The sequence below is a fragment of the Dermacentor albipictus genome, chromosome 4 (genome assembly GCF_038994185.2).
Source record: "Dermacentor albipictus isolate Rhodes 1998 colony chromosome 4, USDA_Dalb.pri_finalv2, whole genome shotgun sequence".
Taxonomy (NCBI): Eukaryota; Metazoa; Arthropoda; class Arachnida; order Ixodida; family Ixodidae; genus Dermacentor; species Dermacentor albipictus.
This window is the reverse complement of record NC_091824.1, coordinates 61,764,623-61,780,611: the sequence shown is the minus strand read 5'-3', so window position 1 is coordinate 61,780,611 and position 15,989 is coordinate 61,764,623. Positions and strand designations below refer to the sequence as shown.

Genomic DNA, 15,989 nt, shown 5'->3' with positions numbered 1-15,989 from the left:
CGAAACCGCTTCCGTTCGGTTCTCCGCGCTCAGAGTGCGGCACCAGGGGGCAGCGCGCGCTGCGCGTCCGTTGAAGGAGTGGCGGACGGAGCTGAACATGTGTAGTCAGCCGGCATTTTTCGAGTCGTGTTGTAAATGTTGTTAATTCGCCGTAAATATCTCTTGATTTGTACTCAAGAGTGGAGCAAGACCCCAAGGAAGAGGGATTGACGCATCGGGAGCGAAGAACAGCAACGATGGATGGTTACGCTGCTTGGGTCTCGGCACGTTCGAACTGGCAAAGTTCCGAATTTGTCGCTGTGTTGTGTACGCTTGTGCGCTCATCATTTGCCGTCATCGCGCGGAGATATTTGCGCTGGATGTCTTTCACTTCGTGTACAAAACTCTGCACGCTGCGGCATCGAAGAAGTTGTCCTGTGTTTGGGTGCACGTATGCGCTTGGACACGGATAGCCTGCTTGCTCTCAACGGGTGTTCAACAGTCTACGCGCGCTCGTAACTTCCTCATGAGGTAAGCCCATTTTAATCTTATTTGGTTTGCATAACGTAGGTGTTAAAATGATATGTGGTACGCCGGTGTCGCGAACAGAAATATTGTTTCAAAAGACCACTATGCAACATCTTAGGGCAAAAATGACGCATGAATGGGGAAAGGGATCACCCTATCTTTTCAGATCGATTCCAGTCGTAGCGCGATTGGCTCGATCGCAATTTCCGTGAGGTACTTCTAACCTTTTGTTCACTCGCGTTAAAAGCGTAGAATAAAACTGCGTTCAGTTGAGCTCTTGTATTGACGCTTGTATTGGCTTGAGAGCATACTGTATCCGATACAAGAACTTCTGTTAAAATACGGAAATAAACGTTCGAGGCAATAGCAGTCGCTCACTACCTGTGATCGTTACTTTCTTGCTTGGGTGCACGTTTTAATTGCGACCAGAAAAAAAACGTCTTGCTGCACCGCAAACGGTGCAGCAAGACGTGTTCCTTCGAATGATGTCTGGGCAGTCAAGGCATTCGTGCCACTAAGGAAGCAGTAAACGGGGTATCAGTGCGAAAAAAATTGTACATACAAGAGAAGCGAATGGTATCATCATTGACTGTTTTATTTTACGAATAATTAAGTTGTATGACTAAAGCGGAGAGTGGATATGTATGAAAGTCAGATTGTATTGATACTCAGCAAAAACAAGGTAACTTATAATTACTAATCAATCCTTTTCTTTTACTGAAAGGCAAGTTGCTGTTGTGCTGGAGCTGAGAAGAGGTCTGCTGCCTGCAATGGGTCCATCTCTCTCAAGTTATTGCAGTATTATAGCTCTCAAGGTGAGTGGATTTTTTTTTTCTCATAGCTATTTGCCACCTGAATCATGACCATTTACTTAGCTGTGTAGGTGATCACTGTTAGTGACATTGGAGTGCTGGTGGACCAGCACTCCTTTATGATTGCAACGCATATGACAGAGTGCAGCTGTGGCAGTATGCAAAGGTGTTAATCTATAAGCCAAATTAGGTTCTTTGAGGTAATATGTTAATATATTGATGACATTGGATTGTGGTCTAGCAGGCAAAAATGCTAAACAAGAGATTTTAATTTGCACTAGGTAAGATGTGCAAGCAATTCAGTCTGTTATACATGAAATGGGACATTTGTAGATGTCTTCTACAGTGATGCAGTCCTGAATTGCTTCAGAGTTGAGTGATACCACTATATTTTTCTCTGTAGAGCATGCAGCACAGTTTAGCATTGGGGGAGGCTGGCATCAACAGGCGTCTACTTACTGTGAAGTTCAAATGAGGTGTTACTGTTAGGGTGACTATATATAATTTATGGTTTAATTCTAATCTTGTGTCAGGCAGACATAGTTTACCCACTTGGTTAAACAATAGAGATGTAATATCTATGTATACAAGTATTACCCATTCATTTATGCCATTTAGACAATGGCAGAAATGCGTGGGTAATACTTGTGTACATAGACAATACATCACTATAGTTTAACCAAGCGGTGCCCCTGCATGCTAAATTTTACAGGGCTATTATTAAGTAATGTCAGCTTTTGTTGTAACATTAAGGCACCTTTTATATTATTACAGATTACCACCATTGTGCACCATCATAGTGTGATATTTACACTAAATGTATTTGACTTTGCTATAAAACCCTGCACAGCGGTGCATCATGAAATTTTCTTTTTTTATAGTTTCTGGTCTCAGAATGCACTTCACGTTATATTCTTGTTTGCAACAAGACTATAATGCAGGTTTCTCTCCTTACGTTTTGTGGCACTTCAAACTGCGGCGAGCTAAACCAATGGGCAGCAATACTGGATACGCTACTGCGTGTGGAGCTGTCTTCAAACACACACAAGGAATACATCATTGCTTTTTTAGCACAAAACAACGGACACAAGAAAGACGACAGAACAAGGCGCTACTCTCAACTGACATCACATTATTGCGTCCCTCCTTTGTAGACAGCAGAATCTAGAACATGCGCTGTGAACACCATGTGCAGGAACCACCAACATCTGATCAAAAAAGCACACTCATGCGACAGAATAAAAAAAAACATATTGAGCACTGTACAAGGTTAAAGAAAGCACACTAATGCACTGTGACCCCAATGACTGTATGAAGAAAACTTCCGATAACTCTCTGGCGGTGGTATCACGGCTCTTTTTTCAAAATCGTAGCATCACGAAACATTGCGAACCTAAGCGATCCATACCAACAGGCACAGGTTCCCATTTGGCTCAACATTGTAAAATATGGAAGTGCAAAGCCATGTTTCGTGATACTACGATTTTGAAAAAGTGCTGTGATACCACCGCTCGAGAGTTATCGGAAGCTTTCTTCATACAGTCATTGGGGTCACAGTGCATTAGTGTGCCTTCTTTAACCTTGTGCAGTGCTCAGTATGGTTTTTTGGATCCCGTCGCATGCGTACGCTCTTGTGATTGGTTGGTGGTCTCCGCACATCGTGCTTACTGCGCATGTTCTAGATTCTACTATTTATAAAGGAGCGACGCAATAAAGTGATGTCAGTTGAGTGTAGCGCCTTGTGCTGGTCGTCTTTCTTGTGTCCATTGTTTTGCGCTTAACAAAGTATTAATGGATTCACACCAACTAGCCCGCCAACACATTGTGTTGCGGGCACTTCTGAAGTACTGTCTGTCTAATAACCTTGGTGGCATGAAACCGCCGTCCACTTCTATGCGTTGCTTTCTGTTTCATTGTGGCATCACATCACATTATAATCATAATGTGTATGTACTTTTTCCAAGAGACCCATATTCCTATCCTTGTGTTATATTTGCTGTCGCATTATTTAAGTGCAAATGACCAGTGCTCCAAGCTCCATTTTATCGCAAAGTAAACTACTGGTACCTAAACAGTTCTATATATCAGAAAACCAAAGCTGAACTGCCGAACAGTACCAAGCGGCAGCCTTAGTGCAGTGTCAAGTAGTCAGATTTTATTGGTCATGCAAAGGTGCACAGGATAGCTCTTTATTACTTGCTGAATAATTAAGCTGTGTGAAAACTGAGTATTTATGTAGCTTCAACCACATGCTATTGGCCATTGCTCCTGCCCTCATCAAATGTAGAAGATTATCACGGCATTTCCTATTCTCTTTTTCCTTCTTACAGTGGGATTACTGTATGCGTAAGTAGAAAACGGATCACATAGGCAATCAAAAGCCGACAATGTGTAAACTTGGAACATTGATTGTACAGTTTGATGACCCAGAATAAGTAGAAATACACCATAAATGATTAACCATTAACTTTTACTTGACACAGGGCTAGAGCATACAGTAAGCATACTGTATGCTCATACGGTGTCACATCAATTTAAATTTTAGTGTAGCTTTGCAGTGTACGCTTCTATTGCTGCATTCTCTCAGAGGAATGGTAATGTTTCGCGTGTATAGCAACTAGACTGTCTACATACAGTAGTAAAAATGTGTGAACTGTATTTTTCAATGATTTGATAGAATGTGTAGCACAATAAAGCCATACAATCAACGCACAGTGATGTGACTTTCTCTGCACATGTTGCAGGTTCAAAAAAAGTATGGTGGAAGCTGTTGCCAAGGTTCCGACCAGAAAAGACAGCCAGTATAAAAGGGTCCACGCCACTGATCTCTACTACAGGGGATGAACAGCACATCGAGCGCCCTCGACTGAAGCCGGCCTTGTCCTGGAAGTTGGTGCTTCACAACTTTGCGCAGCACTTTGTTGCACGGGTGTGTGGCATTTCTTCCCCTAACATGCCTGCCTGATGTGCCATAAACTACCCAAGCAGTGTTTCGAGGTGTCCAGAATTTTTCCATTGTAGTGTCTACAGTGTCGCTAACATAAGTGGCGTGCAATGGAAACACTGGTAAATCAGAAAAAACTTGATGTAAGAGAACACTATCGTATACGGGTTCAGATTGTCATAAAAGTGCTTACCAGACATGTAGAGACCTCCTAAAATGTGAAAAACCAGAAAGAAAAGTTTTTCGGCAGCAATATTATCTGATCGCACGCACTAGTTAGTCCACCATATGCCCTGCTTCCAGGACAAGCGACTGCATGACATCGCATTTCCACTGGCTTCACCTGCATCCGGTGCGGTGTGCTGCATCCAGCGAAACATGTTAGAAATCAGTGGTGCACAGTGTTTTCTGTCCCCTTTCTCGACGCCTACTGAACACATGTTAAACTGTTTCCAAAGCAGACAAACAGAGGGAAAGGGTTCTGAACACATTGCATTTTAAAGTGGCTGGTACTGGGTAACGCAAGTACTGTGGCATAGTAGATTTGCACCAGGCAACCTGGGCGCCCAAAAAGGCTGCTGTTTACTTGCAAATGGCCAACATATTGTGAGCATGTTGAAGTTCTTTTTTTATTCTCATCGCTTATTTAGCTAATGGAGACAGCTTTCACAACTGAAGAAGCCTTGGAAGCATGAAACACTTCACAAAACCAGCTTCAATATATTGTGTCTGCATCACAATTTCATGGCTGCATGAGTGAACCCTCTGGTTAACATGTAAGAGAGTTCATGATGTTTGCCATGCATTATCCACTTTATTTACAGGTCAACCCTATCTTGAGATTTAAGCTGATTTTGCGTTTAGAGAAATTATGGCTGAGAGCCAGCTTTTGAGAATACAGATTGAGCTTGACAGATTAAACGCCAGAACAAGTCGTTGAGGATTTCAGATCAAGAATCTTCAAAGGCCAGTTCATTTAGTGGTGTTAATATTCTGCTCGAAGTTATTGATTGTTACGTTCATATGGTGCCCAAGCATTGCGGTAACAACTTCACTTGGAGTACATAGCAAGGGTGTATTCGATGTAAGCTGCTGGCTTTTTTTCTGTGTTTTCAAAAACTGGTTTCTTGTTCAGTTTAAATTTTCAAATTTTGCATTGTTTATTAGGTGTTGTGTCCTGTTTCCTTTTCCTGCAGCTTCTTAGTTAAACATCTGAATAGTGAACACAACTTGACCTTTTGCTTGATTGTCTAGATTACATGCCCTCGATGCAAAACAATTTCACTTCAAAACTGCTTGTACCATACTGAAAGAATAACTTGAAGCAGCCATAGCCACCAATAACACGCAAAAGATGATTATGAAAATTTTAATATTGTTTTTTGATCTACAGGGTGTCTTAACTATCATGCACCAAGATTTAGAAATATGTAAATGCGATGTAACTAGACAAAATGAAGGTAATGTTTGCCATCGCTTGGAGATACTCTCATTATATTGTGCATTCTGCCTAATTGCATAATTCTTAATTAGTTATTAAATATCTCAAATAATTAAATGAAATGTGTCAATGAAAAGTTGTAGAGCAATATGAAAGCCTCCTGATACACTTTTTTGTTACTGTTACTCATTGTGTGCTACATAAAAGTGTTTTTCCAAGGAATAAGCCTGCGGATACAGAAAGTGTCTTGAGTGGCCAGTCATATGTCATTTTGTGGTGCAAAGCCACGAATACAACTTAAATGGGTTCTTTTAAGAAAAAGACTTAGCTCAGCAAATTATCTTTCTTTGTGCAGCCTGTGGAGACAAGGTTTCTTAGACATGGCCATGGCCCTCAAGGAAGATGCCGAGGCCACAGGCAGTTCCTCCAGTGACCGTGAAAAGGTCCCCTGGGGCACAAGTCTGGTTTGGCACCCTTGCCTTTCTCCTGCAGCTTTTCTGTCTACTTAGCTAACCAGGTGGGTCAATGATGGCAAAGGGAAAAAAGAATCAACAGCATCAAATGCAGAACTTGCTCAAGCTCAATGCATTTTTGGTGTGAAGTTTTTCCCTTATCATTTATCAAAAAACAGGTAATAAGTATACGATATGGTCTTCATACGGACACCTCTTTCCCACAGAGAATTAGCAGTAAAAAAAGCAGCTTATGAAGGCTTTAATATTAGCTAGGATGATGTGGCATAGATAGGATAATGATTATGAATGTTTCTAATGAAGGTAGTGGTAGTAGAGTGAATAATCATTGTTTATATATAGATTGAAAGACATTTCTTTCCAATGCCAGAATTTTAAATCATCCCAAATAATCCTTGCATTTTATAGTCTTCATTTTATAGTTCTTGATGCTTGCTTCTTGCGGACATCATTCTTATGCTGCATAAGTCACCTGTTATAAATTCCCTATTTCTACCGTTCAAGCAACTTCCAGAAACTTGCTGATGAGATTAGGGGGCGGCGTGCACCCCAGGCTGAGATATGCATTCAAGAGCCTCATATCTTGCAAATGTTAGAAATACTCCTGCTAAGCAAGTTCTTGGTGTCATACAAGGTTATTTGCGAATACGAATTTGCCTAAATTTAGAAAGCAGTCAATATAAAACATGTCAAGCGATATCGCTGACGATACACACACATTCCAACTGAACTAAATACAAATAAATATAGCACCAAATGCAGAATCATTGGCATGATGCCATTCTTTCAATGGAATAAAATCTGTCCTGCATTGTAAATCTGGAATCCTTTATAATCCAGAATACTAAATACTTATGAGGGTTGTAACGTAAAATATGCATGTATTTATTCCTCATTTTTTTACTTTAGGACCCGATAATGCTTAAACAGCAGTGAAAGAACTGAGATCACAGTACCTAATACTTTATATTGCTCCAGAAATCCGTTTCTCTGCCGATCGCAGCATTAGACTCTAACAAAAAGGCACATAACACTTAGGGTGGTGCTATTCACTTTGATTGTTTGGGAACGAAACCCATAATGTACATGTTATGGCCCTACGTGTCATTACGTTTGAACAACAAAAAGGTAGGGGCAGGGTGTCTACCAACCGGGAAAACCGCGAATTCTCAGGGAATTTGAACAGTCTGGAAAAACTCAGGGAAAACTCAGGGAATTTGTGCTTCCATCAGGGAAAATTAGCTGTAACTTTATTGAAAGGGAACGAAAGTCGTGGTAATGCTGGCTCCAGTAACAGAGGAATCGCAACGAATCATTATTGACGCCGTGTCATCGGCACGATGTATTGCCAGAGTAGTTAACGACCGATTTTCTAGACGCCCGATTTTTCGGACATGCCCGATAATTTGCACGGTTTTGCGGCACCACCACGTACTCCATATAGTCAATGTATATTGCCCTGACTGCAGGTCTGAAATGACATTAATCAAAGCCGCCACCGCCGCTGTTTTGATTATCTCGGCGCCTCGAACCGGCACTCTCGCAGGCAAATCCGCAAATCCGTAACCACCACCGCGGCAACGTCAGGCCTAGCTGCTTCTATGTTTGCTATTAAGCTTCTTGCCGTGCGGTGCCGTGTTTTTCATTGAAAGAATTCGCCGCTATCACCAATGGCACCGACTCCGCCTTTGTAATCCTAGCGATTGGCTTTGAAGCTCGCAGAGCACAGCGCGTTGCGTAATGCCAGTCTGCGAAAGTTAGCTTCGCCTCGGTACACTATTGTTAGGCGGTGAAGCATAACAAGCGTGGGAAGGGGGCAATTGTCGCGGGACACAGTATACATTACTTAATTACACATGCGTGCACGTCGTCTTCTGTCACAGTAAAAGCCCTGATATGCCTAAAAAGCGTACTGGCAGGCCTTCAGAGCTTTTTGAGACGTGCCTGTGGTAATTGTAGCCCTTAAAGGCAGTTAAAGACATGCATTAATTTTTTTCAGACTGCCCGTTTTTTTCTTTTTTTTTGCGGCCCCTCGGAAGTCCAAGAAATCAAATGTTGACTGTACAACTGACCAAGAGGATGCTTCAGATGATCCATGTGGTGAAAGCGTGGTAAAGGGAGGATGAGAACAGAAAGGACCGACGCACTGAGGAATTAACGGGATAGGAAGGGTGCCGCCACCTTTTTGAAGAAGCTTGAGCTAAAAAAACTAAGTGATGGCTGATGCTGAGACACAGGTGTCCCTCATCCAAACCAAAATAAAATGTTTACGCAGTGAAACCCAACACTGAGATGTTGTGTACGGGCTGAGAGTATGTCAGGACAGTTGAGGTTGACTTCCCAGCTGCTGAGAGAGAACCTTAGTTGTGACAAAGTTCAGGACCTCATACAGATGAGCTTGCTATCAGTTGATAGAAATAGCTGATATTAAAAAAATATTTACTTATGTATGCATCTCCTTTTCATTCGTATTTGAAAATGTTCGACTCAATTTGGAATGGGCTTTACCATTTCTTTCGCTGTGCATTTTACTAACACCTTCCTTCTGTTTTCTTTTTAAATAAAATATATATTACTCCTTACTATTCAAACTGGATTAAGTCATTTTTTTTGTTTCAGCATGCTTACTAGAGAGTGACAGCATCGGGCAACGTGGTGTCAGCCTGTCTTGACATAAAACAGAGATGACTCATTCAGGGAATTTCGCAAAGGTGCTCAGGGAAAACCTGGAAAACTCAGGGAATTTGGAAATGTCAACTTGGTAGACACCCTGAGGGGGTTTGCGTTTTGCAAAACTGCATGGAGGTTTTCACTGTGTGCAATTAAAATTAGGAACCTTCCCAGCTCATACTAAATGCATTCTCCAAAGCTTTAGGTTATACAGGTGCACTACTTTACACAGAACACACTCTTTTCCCTCGTCACGGCTCACACTCTTAGGCAGAGTTACACCCTTTGAAGTGCCCCTTCTTCCACACAACGATAATTGTCATCTGCCTTTATGCATTTCCTTTCTTTAACGCTGCGAGCCCTGTGCTTTCCAGTAACGAACGGCATGCGCGTTATCAGCATGATAGCATTCCCGACAACAAAGTAGCGGGCGTGGCGTTTTCAAGAAAGGAAACGCATCAAGGCAGATGACGATTATTGTTGTGTGGCAGAAGGGGCACTCCAAAGGGTGTAACTTTGCCTAAGAGTGCAGGTGGTGATTCAGATTCTTCAAAGGTGTTTCATTGTATGGGATGGCACATCGCGCTTCACTTATTTGCAGAATATTGCATTCCAATTGTGTCATATGAGATAAATCCATTGGAGAGCTTTAGCTTGCCCTAAATTTATTACAGCTGTGTACTGGTAAACTGGCCGCAGCTTGCAGTGCTTGTGGAAAAACGATTGTAACTGCCATATTATATGTAACTGCTAGTGCACAGGCATCGGCAGCAGCAATGGTCAGGGTACACTTGTTTCTTCTATTCTGGGGTATGCATCCTCCACCAAAAAGTAGTTTTTTTCGTCTTCCTCTTCTACCATATTGGAATGTGAAATTGGGTGTAATTTGTAGGATATAGTCTTGCATAAACTTCATGAGCATTTATTCTTGTCTGTGCCACAGATCATTGTTGCTACCACTGTAAAAGCAGGGTGCCTGTTTACAGCACCCGTAGGGAACAGTCTGTGAATCTTTAATGAACAGTAAGGATAATGAATAATCGTATAATTTTTAGTAATTTTCAACAAATTTAGCACTCTTTGCTTTCCACTATGGTGTTTTTCAAACTCTAATGTTGGCACAAGGTTTGACTGCAGGATGTCATTTTGTGTGAAAGAGTACACTTGTGCGCATAACACCTCATCGTCAACATTCTGCTGCACAGAATGTCATTAGCTTTCGTATGCATTGGTCACTATCTCACAAACCGGTTGCTCCTTTGTTAGTTGGAATGTAGCATTTATGTAAAGCACATTTGATGTTCTAACAAAAAGCATGGTGCCCTCTTATCCCCTAATTCTCCTCACTTGATGCCTAGTGTTGTAATAGCATGGTTGACACCATGAGAGTCAGTGTGGTGAATAATTGTGTCTGGTGGAGTAGGGGGTGTACGTTAACTTAAGCAACTTTTTCAGACGACTTGAATCAGCATTGTGGAATGCTGTTTTTTTTTTCAATCAGTGTTACCAAGTTTCACTTTGGTTGTGGCAACAAGTATAATGTAGTTCGCTAGCACTCCTGCCAACACATATAACGTGCAGGCATCTGTGTTGAAAAAAAGACCAGCTAATGGTTTGCCAGGAGCTAAGGTCCATTTAGACCATTAAATTTTGAACTTACACCGGTGGAAATAACTGGTGAATGAAAGCACACCCAGGAGAACTGAAGCAAGACTGCGAGTCGGCCTAGTTGGAACATCTTGAAACTTATTGTGCGCAACAAACAGGGACGAAGAATAGAAGAAACACAAGGACAAGCGCTTAACATTGTGTTTCTTCTATTCTTCGTCCCTGTTTGTTGCGTGCAATAAGTTTCAAGATGAGCAGGAGAACTGACCATAATATTTTCTTTCATTATAACACCGCTGAAGCTTTGAACTGCATTTGAACTGGCTTGTTTAAAAAATGACCCATTCCCTTGTTCAAGCAAGATGAAGGTTCCACAGGAAGACAGAAACTTGAAGCCGTCAACAGCAGCATGAATATAAACAGCACTCGACGTTTTTCAATCTTGCACCTGGTTATATTATCCATCCCATTTTTTTCCACAGGCTGTTCTTTACTGTTTTATGGTCATACCCAGTTTAATTTTAATGTCCCTATTTTTTAATATTTGGTTAATATATATTTTCTTCATCGGCTTTCAACAAAATATATATTCATAATGTGCCTTCATTTACCATTTGCAGTGATCTTAACCAGATGCATCTTGATACAAAATTTATTTTCCTTAATTCTTCGTTTTCCTTTTCCAAAAGTGCAAACTGTTTATCTTGATACCTATTTTGTCTTCTGGGAAGATTGGGTCCACTGGATTAATGACTGCATACATGTGTACATCGTTTTCTGTTTTGGTCACCCCTACTCTTGGCAAGTACTGACAGCATTGCTCATACCCGCTCCATCACAATCACCACTGCTAAGCACACCCTTCCTTCCTTTATTTTAACACTTTGGCTTCTCTTGACCTATTATATGCACCAGTTACTTCTCCCCCAATGAGGCTAGGGGCCAGTCAGATATGCACAATCCTAAACAACACAGCCAAGGAAAACATTTGCTACCCTAATGACAAGCACCTATGTCGAAATGTTGGCTACAGCAACATCCCCTGTTCCAACAATGTTGATCTACTTACATGTTTTTCTAACACAGAAGTTACTGCTTTGTCGTGTTCTGTGGTTATACTTTTTTGCCGCTTTCTTTAGGATGGATATTCACGAATACTATTTGTTTGTCCTAACAGCAGCAAGTTTATCCTTGCAAGCGTTTGGAGTCAAGAACAACTTTCACCAGGAAGAAGTGCAAGACGAGTGATTAAAGAAAATAAAGTTGCTTCTGTGGTCTAAGAACTTGAGTACTGAAATGTTGCACCTTTTTGTATATATGCTATGCAGTGCATTCATATCACAAAGTGCAAAGTGTTTTATCTCTGCAGCCATGTCAGTGTGTTGGCAAGACAATTTTCTCAATGGTGACCTGCTGCTTTGACTATGAGCTGCCTTCATGACATTTGCATTAAAGGAGATGTACTATCGTGGACAAAAGTACCCTGGAAGTGCGAGCGTTGACCAAATTGCATTTCTGCTCAAGACCGCTGAAAACAGTGGGTCACGTATACACATTCCGAACGCAGATGGTGGCACGGCTGATCCCAGCAAATAGCACACCAATGAAATTCGGTCGACTCTCGCACGTCCTGGGCAATTTTGTCCCCGATGGCACATTCTTCGAATAATGGATATGCTCTGCAAGATGAAATAGGGGAAGCACCTGTACTTTAACGGATATAGTACAGATTTAGCATACGGAGTCTTTCGTTTTCTGAATACGGCAAGCACCTGTTTTTTAATGGTTATAGTACAGATTCAGCATACAGTGTGTTCCGTTTTCTGAATACGAGAAGCACCGTACTTTAACGGTTATAGTACAGATTCAGAATACAGAGTCTTCCGTTTTCTAGATACAGAAGCACTCGTATCTTGTATTACGGTCTCTTTTTTTACAGTTGTCCGTTCTACGGAAATGACCGTTCTTAATTTACGGAAGAGTGTTCGGTCACAAATTACCAGCAAATTTTCTGTAAAGTAAGGCAAATTTTTTTTACAGTGTAGGTGAAATGAGGCATAATTTCTTTGGCGCTTTCGTTGCCTGCTTCCTTTTGAAACAATTGCGTTCGCCTACTAAGGGGACCTGGACAAGAACTAGGCGTTTAGGAAAGTTTGTAACGAGGAAAGGTAATGGTCCTATAAAAACTATAATTTGAACTACAGAAAACATAGCCTAGATTAGTGTATGTGATTTTGAGGCTTAATATCATATCATTGCCATGTACGCGTCCCTTGTGGCGCCGACGCTTCGCGACCATGACGAGAAATAATTCCATGCAAACGCCTCACCCTTCTGTCAACAAAAATTTTTATGAGATGCACATACTGTATTCGTCGTCCAGTACAGTATTGCTCCTTCCAGCCGCCGAAAAGCGTTCAGATTCTACTACTCTCTGGGTTTAGGCGGACGCAAAGATTTCCACTAATTGCCCATCACCCTTGTTTCCACTGTTAATTATAAGTCCAGAGGACTGGGTTGGTCAGTGAGTAGTCATTCTATCGAAGTTTGCTGGTATTAGTTTGGATACTGACGGTGTGCCTTACTCGGGTGTACGTCTTGATCAATTTGCGTAACCGCAACTAACATTTGTGTGATTGTAGTACAGCTGATGCCTGCGACAGAAGCAAATGCTTTCTTTTTTGCGTGGACAACAATCTGCAACACTTTTTAGCTGTTAATTTTAGTTGATGCTTCAAGTTTTCCACTGTGTGAGAATAAAAACATTCAACTATTCCACGAAACCTTCGCATGCTTTGGCTAGCGCTATGGATGATAGCCAATAAAATGGGATAACTTGTTCCTTCAGCTTGTAAGCGATGGTGCTGGCCTTCGACATAAGTTTATACAGGAATTAGTGACACACTTGCGATACTATTGTTGTTGTATTCTCCTTTGTCGAAAGTACGTCTCTGTAGGGTTTCCGAAAAGAAAAGGTTGACCTGATGCTTTCTTTCTTCAACCCAAATTTTCAACAGCATCCTTATATAGCTCAAATCGCAAGACGGTAATTAGTGACATTATTGATGCGCGTTTTCTCATGCGCCTATATGAACTAAATTTGAAATCGTCAATTAATTGACGTATTGAATGGCTTGAATAAGAAAATGTGCTTGCCTACGGGTGCAAAGATTTTCTTTTTTAGACTGGATACCTCGATGGCTTCTTCTCATGGCGTGGCAGAAGATGAGGGAATTCTCGGTTCTCTGGGACATAAGTTGTGAATTGTGCGAAGAGCGACAAACTATTGGCTGTTGTGGTGCAGTATGTTTTAGATGCCCTGCAGCGAATACTAAAGAAAGAGATAGAAATTATTCCTATCAGTGTCACCTGCCTTGTTGTGACAGAAAACAGAACATTGCCACAAGATATAATTTTTTTTATGGATCGCATAGTCTCTGGGGTGGAAGAATGATAAATAGAAATGCCAGAACAACGCGAGCGACGAAAATTATCTCTAAGGAGAAAAAATCCGACTGAACCGACCTCACTATGACTGCAAGCGTTAATGGGATAATCATTCAAGCAACGCAGCGACACACAGTATTGCTAACGACGCCTCTATTTACAATTTGCAATTGTTGTACTGACATATTATTCGTTCAACTAGAGGTGGCATACAGTCTCCGGTAATGGCTCCGGGACCAGATATCGCGACATGTAGCAGTTGCATATCGCCGTTGCATGCTGCATGTAGCTGGACCTCGTTAACTCCACCAGGCTACGTGACTTTTTGTCACCACCACGCTTCAAAGGGGATGCCAATGAACCATCAATCATCATCATGAACAGCAACCTACTGTGCCACCACTCAAGCGATGTGACATGTGCGCCACGTAATCTTGATACCTGCGTTTACTCTTCGGTACACGTTATGGCGCCTCCTCGCAAGGTACGAACCGCTGGTGAAGAATCGAATTGTAGAGCTACGCGCGCGGCTGCCTCAGGCAACGTCGGGCTCAGCATGCCACTGTTTAAAGAGCAAGACTAGCCGCAGCACAAGGCGAAGCTCGCCGCCGACGCTGGGTGGACAGTTCAGATTGTTCTCGTCAAAACTACGCTAAAATACTTCGCCGCGAAGACCCTGTAGTGCGTGGTGCCAAAAATGGAGCTCCTACGGAGCCGCTGCACCAGCTAACGCCATGACTGTGCAGCGTGCGCCTCGCAGGCTTGCGACATATTGGCTTCACATCATCACTGCTCGACTATTTTTCTAGATTAGTTCTTAACAAAGGTACAAGTGTAGTGGATCAGGGAGGTAGTGGGCGCCAGCATGCTGCCGGTGGTTGGCTGGGACGACTTAGTGTGCCGGCGTGCTCACAAGTGTATTGCGAAAAAAAAATATGGAATTTAGCAGTTTTGAGAGCGCGAGCATATGATAGGGCAGCTATATTATAGGCAGACTTTACTGCTCGCCACTTCGTAGGTGCGTCTTACAAGTCACGCAAGCTTTAGCAGCTGCCCTGGCCTAACTATACAAGGGTGAGCCATATCACGCTTAGCGAATATGCGAGGAACCCCAAGGGCGAATTTGTCTACCGAGTGGAATGAATGTGCATCAAATGCCGCTTTTGCTTAAAAATCACTTAATCAAGTGTAAGAAAGTTTCGCCCGGCCGTTCTTTGCTGTTTTTCTCAATGGCTCTAGATAACAATGCGTTATACAAAGTTAGGCTTAGCACGAACTGCGAGCATTTTAAGTGCTATGTCTAGCGAAACCTTAATGTTTCTGACTGCACTAGAAGAGTTAAAAATAATTATTGAGTCCACACTTTTTATATTTCCATGCATTTTATGGAGTTTGGTCGGTGTCCTCGGTGAACTAAACGGGGCTCCTTGTCGGTGTTAAATGAAAGTAAGGGCCATGTAAAGAGTGATGTGTAGGCAAAGTTAAATGTGGGTGCGCTAATAGTGGCCCTTGCATGAGAGTGCTTATGCAAGCGCTTCGAAGTGTTTTAAGTGTGTTCATCAGAGAATTACAGAATTTAAGCCGCTGCCCTGGAGAACTGGGAACTTAACCGTATCAAAATTTTACAAAGTTGAGGAGGGGAGTAGGGAGGGGGATAAGGGCCATTGTTTTTGCCAAGTGTATGGGAATAAATTACTGCCTTTGCAAAATTTACTTACGAAGTGTTCGAAAAGTGGAAGTGTTTCAATCGCCCCAGTCGTTACGATCAGCGTCTTTAACTATGTACCTATAAACTATGAACTACAGTGTGCCAAAATGATCCAAAACTTTCCGCTCTGACGTACCCCATAGCCCATGTTTCGCTTTGGTGCGTACATTAATTATTGTCCTTGTATAATCTACGTAAAAAAAATTACATTCGTTCTTAGAAGTATTTATTTTTTAATGCAATTAGGTTGATATCTTTAATCCGAAATGCGAAAATACGTCTGTACTCAGATTTAGGTGTACAATAACGAGCTTCGAGCGCTAAAATTCATCGAGTGTTCCTAACTATGGTGTGCCTCATAGTGAGACCGTTGGTCTTG

General features: G+C 41.9%; 1 long non-coding RNA gene across 1 annotated transcript; it reads left to right on the top strand.

The window, feature by feature from the left end:
- Positions 1 to 237: 237 nt before the first annotated feature.
- LOC135896420 (uncharacterized) lies at positions 238 to 4,228 on the top strand. The gene is made up of 3 exons (XR_010562698.2): positions 238 to 510; positions 1,232 to 1,322; positions 4,064 to 4,228. It is a non-coding gene; the product is annotated as an uncharacterized lncRNA (long non-coding RNA).
- Positions 4,229 to 15,989: the final 11,761 nt, after the last annotated feature.